The sequence below is a fragment of the Mesoplodon bidens genome (genome assembly GCF_964165515.1).
Source record: "Mesoplodon bidens genome assembly, chromosome: 19".
NCBI classification, from domain to species: domain Eukaryota; kingdom Metazoa; phylum Chordata; class Mammalia; order Artiodactyla; family Ziphiidae; genus Mesoplodon; species Mesoplodon bidens.
The window spans coordinates 54,887,799-54,897,447 of NC_138179.1; positions in this window are offsets into that span (position 1 = coordinate 54,887,799).

Sequence of the window (9,649 nt, forward strand, 5' to 3'; positions counted from 1 at the left end):
AAAGTTAAGAGTCTGTTTACCTCCGGGAGCCCATTCAGCGCGGCCCCACAGACCGCCTGTGACCTTTACAGCCAGGCCTTTGAGCGCGGCCGCCTCGCCCCCGGGGGTTCCGGCCACGGGGACTTGGCACCTCCTTGTCAGCTCCCGCCCCTCCCGGGCTCGGGACCGCCGACGAGGGGGAGGGGGTGAGAGAAGCCCACCAGCCCCGCTTGGGGCATTTGTTAAATTATGGTTTATTTTTTGTAAAGCAAAGCGGGCGCCCGGTGCCCTCGTCCTCCCGCCTGGAAGAATGTACGTGGTCGCGACGACCGCGGCCTTCAGGGAGGTCGTGATGAAAAATGAGAATTTATTTGCAGCGGCAACGCTTCTTTTTCTGGAAAGGTTGGGGCTCCGCTGGCCTGCCAGAGTGCGCGGGCCTGGCCGAACTGCTTAAGGAGGTCGCTGACTTCTCTCGGTTTCAGGAAAATGGCCTGATGCGGTGCGCTCCTTTCTTTGGGCTTTTCTTCCGTTCCTTTTCTTTCTGGCTGTATGTTCTCTCATCTGTCTTTTGTCTTTTGGAACCTTTTCTTTGTATATCTGTGGTTTTCTTTCTGCCTTTCTTTCCTTTAATTTTGATTATCTTGCCTTTGGGGCCGTCTTGTTTTCTTTCTTTCTTCTCGTCTTTACTGCTTACTTTCTCCCCACCCCCCCCACCCCCGTTTACCTTTATTTTCCCCTTGGTTCCTTTCTCCCTCCCTGTCACTTACACTGTTTTCCTTTTGTTTGCTTCTTCGTCCTCTCGCTTTTCTTTCTTTCGTTTTCTCCTTTTTCCTTCCCTCCTCCTTTTCAGCCTTTCCCTCTCATCTAGTTCTTTATTTTTTCCCTCTTTCTTCTCTCTTATCTCCCTTCTTACTTTTCTGAACCCCCTTTCCCGGCCCTCTCAATTTCCCATTGCGCTTCTCCGAAGTCTGCACGGGGCCTGCCCACAGCTCCCCGCGGCCGGAGCCTGCCCTCGGCGGGGCGGCCTCGCAGGGCGCTCCTGGAGCGGCGTCGCCAGCCCGAGCCCGCCAGCGGCGAGAACGGCCAGGCCCGACTGGGGATGACAGGCGACCCGGGCCCTTCTCCCTGAAAAGAAGTCAGGCGGGGCCTTGGACGGGCCTCAGAGGAAAACCTTTTGGACAAAATGACGGCGGAGTCTGGGAGCTATAAGGACCAGAGAGTGGAGGCCTGACTGGTCAGGAGGAGGCCACTCTCACCTCCGCGTCCCTCTTGCCCGGGCAGCCCTGCGACATCCTTGGGCTTAGGACCCTCTCAGGACGAACCTAAGTGCTTCAGAGGCGGAGGCTGAGGGATCCAGCTATTAGTCCATAAATTAGAGCCGATCGTGGCCTCCACCACCCAGCAAGTGGATCTGAGGGGCAATCGAAGAGGGTCTGCTAAGGGGAGAAGCTAGTGCCAGCCACATGGCCGCCGCCACCGTCCTGATGGCGCCGAGAAACCGGAGAAGCGGTGAGCCGGGGAACGTGAGCGGGGTCCAGAGCCGAGGGAGGGAGGCGGGGAGTGCGAAGGGATGGGAGTAAAGCTGCTGGGCGCTGAACAGCCGGCTGCTCCTGGCCTGCCACGTGTGCGCACGCCGTGTTGGCAGGCCCGCTGGCCCAGAGACCCCAGCCCCCCTTCGGACCGTGCGCTTTACTGGGAGGGCGACCTTGATCACGCGCCCGCAGCCGCAATCCAGAGAAGCCCAGGCGCATCCGGCCCCAACCGTTAGGAATGTTGGGCCTAGAGGGCCGCACTGAGGGGCGCAAGGTTCAGGCCAGGTTTTGATCTAGCTCGGAGTGGTGGGCAACAGTCACCTCCCCTCTCTGTGCCTCCGTTTTCCTATCTGCCGTGTGTAAGAAGGGACGCATTGGACCAGCTGCTCTTTAAGTCCGCATCAGTGTTCGCTTTGGGGACAAGAGTGGCGCAGGGCAGGCGGGAGCGGGGAAGGGAGCGCTCCTGGAGGTTGAAGGCCTCAGTGTGGACGGAAAGCGTGGCGAGAGCCAGGAAGAGGCCTCTAGGCTTGCCGCTGATTATTCCGCGGAGGTCTAGAGGGCGGGGCGCAGTTTTTAGGTCCTTGAGGGAACCCAGCCCCTCGACCCGGCCTCTGAGAGGCAACCGTTATGCGACGATCAGCCCTAGGGTGTAAACTCCGCAGTACCGCATTAAATGGGACGGAATTGGTGCAGGAGATCACCTCCTCCACCCTCACCCTGTAGTTCCCCGAGCCCTCCAGCCCCCTCACCCCCTACAGACACTCGGGAGCGGATCCTCAAATCCCACTCATAAAGGTGGGATCCTCAAGTGAGAGCCCACGGCCAACGTCTTTGGGGTTTGCAGCAGCTTCCAGGGTCCTGGGAGACTCAGCTTCCTTTGTTCCAGCCCCTGGGATCCTGCATGGGGCTCAGGAATGGGGAATATATCAACAAACCTACCTGCAAATTCAAGAAAGCGATCTGAGTCACACCCCGCCCCCCCACCCCCATCTCCACCTTGTTTTTTCCCTCAGGGAATGTGGATGTAGGTGATAATTATCAGGATAAATTCTGGCTACTCATGTATAGACTCTGCTAAGTTTTCACTCCTGAAATCAAGAGGAATGTCAGCAACGAGGCCCTGGCCCCTCCAGTCCCAAACCTGCTTATTTGGCCTGAACTGGAGCTGTAGTTTTGAGGTTTAGGGGAAAGTGCAGTTTGAGAGATTTGATTTCTTGCTCTGATTCCCTCATTCCCCTTGCTGAGAGATCTGAGACCCTTCCAATGGCCCAGGACTAGACCATCCTGTGGCCCTCTTCCCTCCACCACCACCATAGCAAAAGCTTTTCCCTTTTCCTCTCACTGAGTTATCTGTTCCAAGAAACAAAGTTGGGAGAAGAGAAGGGCAAACATTTCACACACACGCACACAGTGGAGCAGAGGGAAATGGCCTGTAATCCATGCCTTCTAAGACATGTCCTGTCCATGGTGCTCATGAGGTCCTGTCTTTGAAGGAGCATAACCAAGATGGGAGGGAAAGATGCCACAAAAGACTACCTTCTTAGAATTCAAGAAAGCCTTGAAAATAACCCTTCTGCCTCCAAGAGTGTCTGGCTGTACACACACACACACACACACACACACATGTCATCTGCCTTTCTGAATCCCAGCCTCAGCCTGAGATGAACATTGGGTAGTTCCTTGTTCCCATCTGAGGACTCTGACCTGGAGGAAAGCCCATCTCATTCACGCCCCCAAGGTTCTGGACTGGCCATTTATCCCAGACCCTGACACCTATGAGGCTGGAGGAATCTGTCCAATTGTCTACAGTGTTACCCTAAACGTCCAGAGCTGATATTGGGCCACACATAAGGAACTCCGTCAAAGTGAGATTTGGGATTGGTGCAGAACTCTGGGCTCATAATCTGCTCAGCTCTAGGTCACTTGGGCTTAAACTAGTGCTTCTTCCCCTCTAGCCTCCTTTAGAGGTTTTCTAAGAGTTCTGAGAGGGTAGACGAAGTGTCTTTTACTTTAAATGGGAAAATCACCCACTAAAAATTTTTTTTAAAAATATTTGGCCTCCATAGAGTCCATAGCTTTATCCATGATTGGAAGGGACTGTGGCTGTTATTGTCCCCAGATGCCAGAAATTTTCCCCCAGAGACATGAAAATCTTTGCTCTCCCCTCACATTGCTTATATGGCCACGGTAGGGCTTGAGAGGAGATTCCAATCTTAGAAGCTCCAGGTGTAGAAGGTAAATCAGGAGCTAAGGATCTAGAAGTTTAGAATAGGAAGCCTCAAATCCCCTAGTTACCCAAACTAGTCAGTTGGCATTTGGAATTGGAGGATCCTTAGAGATCATTCAGTTCTAGCCAGCTATGTGCTCAAGTAGCTGGGTGGCAGATGCTAAGGAAAAGAAGCTGTCTTGCCTAAGTCAGAATGACTTGACCTCAGGAAACTGATAGCCAGTTCTGTGGGTCCAGGCAGCTCTGCGCTGCCACAGTGGGGGCAGGAGGAGGGATGAACACTGAAGTTAGGTGGTTAGGGCAGCTGGATGTGATGTTGGAACTTCCAGTGATGCCCTGACTATCCCTCTCATGCCTCCCCCAGGCAGACAGGGGACTTTTGAGTATGTAGAAGCTTCACAGGTTCAGGGTGGTTTTCAAGTCTCAGCTCCCTGTCTAGCAGGTCCTACAGGGCCAAAGCTTGGTCACAAGGGCAACCCCGTCCCAGGCTGAGGGACTGCTGGTCTGGCTGTTCCAGCTCCTCTAGGCAAGGCCAGGGCTCCAGTTTCTTATTCCTGAGGTCAGTCTGGAAACTTTCCAGAGCAACAAGGCTCAGCCCCAGAGGCCCAGATGAGGGCCTGCGGAAGAGCCATGGGAAGCAGACCATATCTTTCCATCCCCTCCAGTCCCTCAGTATCCCCCAGGACCTAGCACAGGCCTAACCCAGATCTGCAGCTGCCTGTGTGTATTGTGTGTATGGAGGTGATGCAGACAGGGATTGGGGGTTCTCTCCGTCCTTGGATTGGAATCCCCACCACTAGCCTACCTTTGGGTTCTGCCACATTTATCCCCTGCTCGCCCGCCCCATCTGCATGGTTTTTCTAGCTCAGGAATCACCTGTCCCAGGGATGCAGGCCAAGCCTTGGACCAGGGGAGGTGCAGATGGACCTTGGACCTCGTCCCCGGGGGGCCCTTCGTGGCCTGAGACCCGTGCGTGTTAGGCGGGCTAGGCGACTCCCAAGGGAACCCAACAACTCTCCACCAAGACGAGGGGCAGCCTAAGGACTTTCCCGCTTTTGTCCAAGAGCCTTAATTCCCTTCCGTGCCCTTGTGTAAACACTTGGTCGGGCAGATTTTTCAGTCATGCGGCGGACCCAGCTGAGGTTTGTCCTCCCGCCCGCCCGCCCGCGCCTGGCAAAACGGCCCCGTTGGCGGCTGAGGTCTCTAACCTCAAAGGCACAGCTGGAGAGCATGGGAGCCAGACCATCCTTCCACCCAGAGACTTAGGTGCACCTTGCCCTCCAGGGATCCCTCACCCTCAGGCAGAGGTTCTACCTCAAGATGGAAGCTCTCGCTGGACCAAAACCCGCTTAGAGCGTCGGAGAGAAACGCGCGGCCGCCTGCCCGACCCGGGTTTGCGACGCAGCCTCCCTGGACGCCGCTTTGGCCAGCACCTCGCGCCCCTACCTCCCGGCGCGTTGCCCCTCGGGCTTCCTGGGGAGTCTCCTTCAGAATCCTCATCATCGTCGTCACTCATGTGCGGGTGTGCCAGGGAGTGTAAGCGCTCTGTGTGTAGTTTTCATTTAATCCTCACAGCAATAGAACTGGGTAGAGGGCAATTGTTATTCTCGTTTTTGTAGATAAGAAAACTGAGGTTTAGGAGATTAATTTGTCCAACTTCAAGAGGCTAATAAATAATGAAGCCTGGACTCCAACATGGATCTTTATGGCACCAAATCCAGGCTTTGACCATTTCACTTTCTCTTCCCTATTCAAACACCAAGTCGTTTCCAATTTTTAAAATGGAAATAAATCCCATTTAAAAGTACAAACTGATACAAATAGACTTGAGATATTTGGGAAGTTATTAAAGAAAAATAAAGGGATTGGGGAAAAATAAAATACTGACTCCAAGATAAAGGAATCTTTAACACACACACATTTTTAAAAATTGAGGCATAGTTGATGTACAATATTATACAAATTTCAGGAACACGCAGTAATTTTTCTATGTATTCCCCGTGACTTCTAAAACTACGAAGTTAGGGACTAAGCTCAGCCTGCTTATGCCTACCACTCTCCTACCACCCTGTTTCACTTCGGAGCTTAGTCCATAAGACCAAGGAGGGAGCAATGCCTGGAATATTCACCTATAGCTGAATCCCCTGAGACTCAAACTCCTCAGTGTTTGCTGGCCCCATTGCCCACACCCACAGCACTGCAGAGAAGGAAAACGATGGGGTCAGTCTGGTGCTAAAACACTTTCCAATCCTGCTCTCTCCCTGGGGAAAAATGGGTGTTTGGTGAGCCTGAAGATTCTGAACTTGATTCCATGAGGGTTCTCAAAGGCTCACCCCTTGATACTGAGCGTGAAAGTTGGTGTGTGTGTGTGTGTGTGTGTGGTTTTTCTGGGATGTGGATCCACAGCCTTATTGATTTGTTTTCTAGTGGCAAATTTCACATATACAGAAAAGTAAAGAGTAAAGATAAAAAGTAAATTTCACACATACAGAAGAGTATAATAACCCCTTAAACTCATCATTCAGTGTCAACAATTAACAACTCAAAACGAATCTTATTTCAGCTTTTTTCTGGAGTATTTTAAAGCATGTCCCAGACATCATTTCATCCAAAAATACTTTGGTTTGAATCCTTAACAGACAAGGACTTCTTTCTTTCTTTTTCTTTCCTTCTTTTTTTAACAGAACCTTCATGTGATTATGACACATAACAAAATTAACAATAACCTCTTAATACTATCCATGTTTCAGTTTCCTCAGTTGTCTCAAAATTTGTCTTTTTACAATTAGTTTACTCAAATCATAATCTAAATAAAGTCACACATTACATTTGGTTGATATGTCTCAACTTTCTTATGGCAGTCTCCTTGTCTCCTTTTTTTCATACCATTTGTTTATTTGAAAACCTAGGTCAGGGACTTCCCTGGTGGTGCAGTGGTTAAGAATCCGCCTGCCAATGCAGGGGACACGGGTTCAAGCCCTGGTCCGGGAAGATCCCACGTGCCGCAAAGCAACTAAGCCCGTGCACCACAACTACTGAGCTTGTGCTCTAGAGCCCGCGAGCCACAACTACTGAGCCCGAGTACCACAACTACTGAAGCCCAAGTGCCTAGAGCCCGTGCTCTGCAACAAGAGAAGCCACCGCAATGAGAAGCCCGTGCACCGCAATGAAGAGTAGCCCCTGCTCGCCGCAACTAGAGAAAGCCAGAGCTCAGCAACGAAGACGCAACGCAGGCAAAAGTAAATAAATTAAAATAAATAGATTAAAAAAAAAAACCCGGGTCAACCATATTCCCAAAGGTATTGGTCATCTTCAAAAAAGATTACTGTTCTATGTTAGACCAAACAACTTATTCTTACAGGTTTCTGCTCCACTGTCTAGGGCAACTGGCCGTGGACAGGAGAGCTGCACAGTTTCCTGCAGCCCCTCCCAAAGAAAATGGAGCTGGGCCAGGCAAAGCCCCTCCCCCCACAGGCCATATTCTGCCCCCCTTTGGTTCCCTATTGCCCTTGGAACGGGGGACCTCCCTCCCTCCCCCATTCCCAGGCAGCCAAGAATGGAATCCTCTGATGAGTCTTTGGATTATCCAGGTTTTGAGGAGTGTCAGAGACTGATACACAGCTTCAGATCTAGAGGCAAGATTACTGCCACTGTGGCAGGACTGTCCAGTCCCTTCCTTGGGGGTGCCCCCAGAGGCCTCCATGCTTCCCAAGGGAACCAAAGAGCATGGTCTGTTTCCAAGGTGCAGTGGCCAGACTAGCTTTGCCGTATCTTACTCTTTCCTGCCCCTAGGGCATTATTGACATGGGGAGCTTGAACTTCTCTCCCTGCTCTGGCACGTGTTGCCAGCTGTGTGTCCTTGGGCTGGCCATCTCTCTCCAACCCTCAGTCTCCTCATCTGTAAAGTGGGAGTGATTGTCTCTGCCCAGCCTTCCACACAGGGCTTCTCGGAGACAATAAAGATGAGGGAAGTGGAGATTCTGTATAAAGATTACAACATACATATAACCAATAGGTTGTTTCTCTCATAGTTGGTGGTGTCCGAGGAGAATGTGGGGATTTCTACTGGGGGAAGAGGAACCAGCCTACAAGCTTGTTCTGGTCTCACGTCTATGGAGAAGCACCTCCATACACATACAGCAATGCCACCCCAACCTCCAAACTAAGAAAAGATCTGGGCTTGGTGGTGCCCAGCCGGAGAAGCTGTGACCTCCTGACATGGAGAAGAGTCCCATGATGCTGACTTTTCTTTCCCAGGAACTGCCAAGGAGCCTGGAGCTAGGATTTTGTTTCATCCCTGACCCCCTTCCCCACTGCCCACACCACTTTCCTCTTTCCAGGGCTCCCAGCTTTGGTGCCTCAGCCACCCCAAAGCCCCAACTCATCTCCAAGAGGAAGTCCAGGAAACACTGGCCGGGCCCCGGTTACAGGAGCTGAAGAGGGTCCAACTCAGCTGCAATAAATGGGCTCTACCCTTCCAAGCTGAAGTCCCCCTCCCCCTGACTTTGCTCTCTGGGATCTGGTGAGAGGGAATCTCCACGAGCCAGTGCAGAATGCAGTGCAAACATCATTGAAGAGCCCTCACATTTTTCATTTCCAAACTACACTTAGCTCATAAAAAGCTGATGAACGTAATAAATTATCCCCTGCAGAACATGGTTTTAATTAATTATTGGGTTATTCAAGGTGACTCATGTGTGAAATGCAATTTGCCCTCGTAAACTGAATCTCACATAATCCATTCAGAGTAACAGGCTGCTTGTGATCCTCTCCAGAGACTTACACAAAACTCATATTTATCCTTAGAAGGTCTTGGGGTGAAATAAAAGTGTGACTTTAGCTTAAAGAGAGCTTCCTCAGCTGGACAGCGGTACTAAGAGATTGAGTCTTGTTTTTCCAACTGCTGATTTGACAGGGTTTCTTTCTTAGAAAATCTGGTGTTTTGTGTACACATGCACACATGCACATGTATGTGTATTAGTCACTTTTTTTTTGCAAAATGTCTGCAAAGGACCCGGGAAGCCATCTCACTGCAGAATAGAAATGTATGCTGAATTTTGCTTCAGCTAACCTGGCATCTGCTGGTCCTCCTACTGCTGGGGCCTCTGAAATTCAGTGTTTATCATCCAAGATTCATGTTTGCCGCCTATCATGAGGTCTCGGCTGTGCAAGCACAGAATTGCTCTTGTCTAGGATTTACGCTCCTTTCTGTTTAACTTAAAAGCCCTTTACCCCAGGCCCCACACCTACAAAACAGGCTCCTTCCCAGAACGAGCGTGGGATCCCCATAGAGCCATTAGCTCTGCAGGGCTGGTCCATAGCATCGGGGAGGCTACATTTTTTAGACTTTTTTGAGTGGGGTTGGGGAGCTGAATGTGTTCATTTAAAGAGTGTCTGGAGGTATAGTGGGTGGGGGGAGCAGTCTGGCTGCTCTGAGCAGTGATACGTGTTTGCTAGGCTCCTTCCCCAGATGAAGGCAGTGCTAGTGGGAGGCAGGGAGGCGGGTAGAGGGACAGGGGTCCAAGGTCGATTTAAAGCCCCCCAGCCAGAGTTCAACCAAGAAGAGGTGGGAGATTCTGGCACTGTGTCTGGGTTCCTGCCCTAGGGAAGAGTGGGGGTCTTTAGGGGGGGAAGAAAGGAGGGGGAGATTTAAAAAGACGAGCAGGGTGATGTGTTTTCTCTTAGTCTTGGTCTGGCCCCTGAGTTGAGCTTGGAGGCTCTGCCAGGGGACCTGTACTGAGCCAGATCGGAGCCAAGAGAGGCCTCCCCCGGCTTGTTTTCTTTTCCCTTTTGCCTCCTTTAATTTCCTTCCTTGATTTGGATGCCAGAATTTATATTTTTTTTAGGAAAAGGGAGGCTGGATTTCAAACACCCCTCAGCTCCCTCCGGACCCCAGAAATCTGTCCTGGCT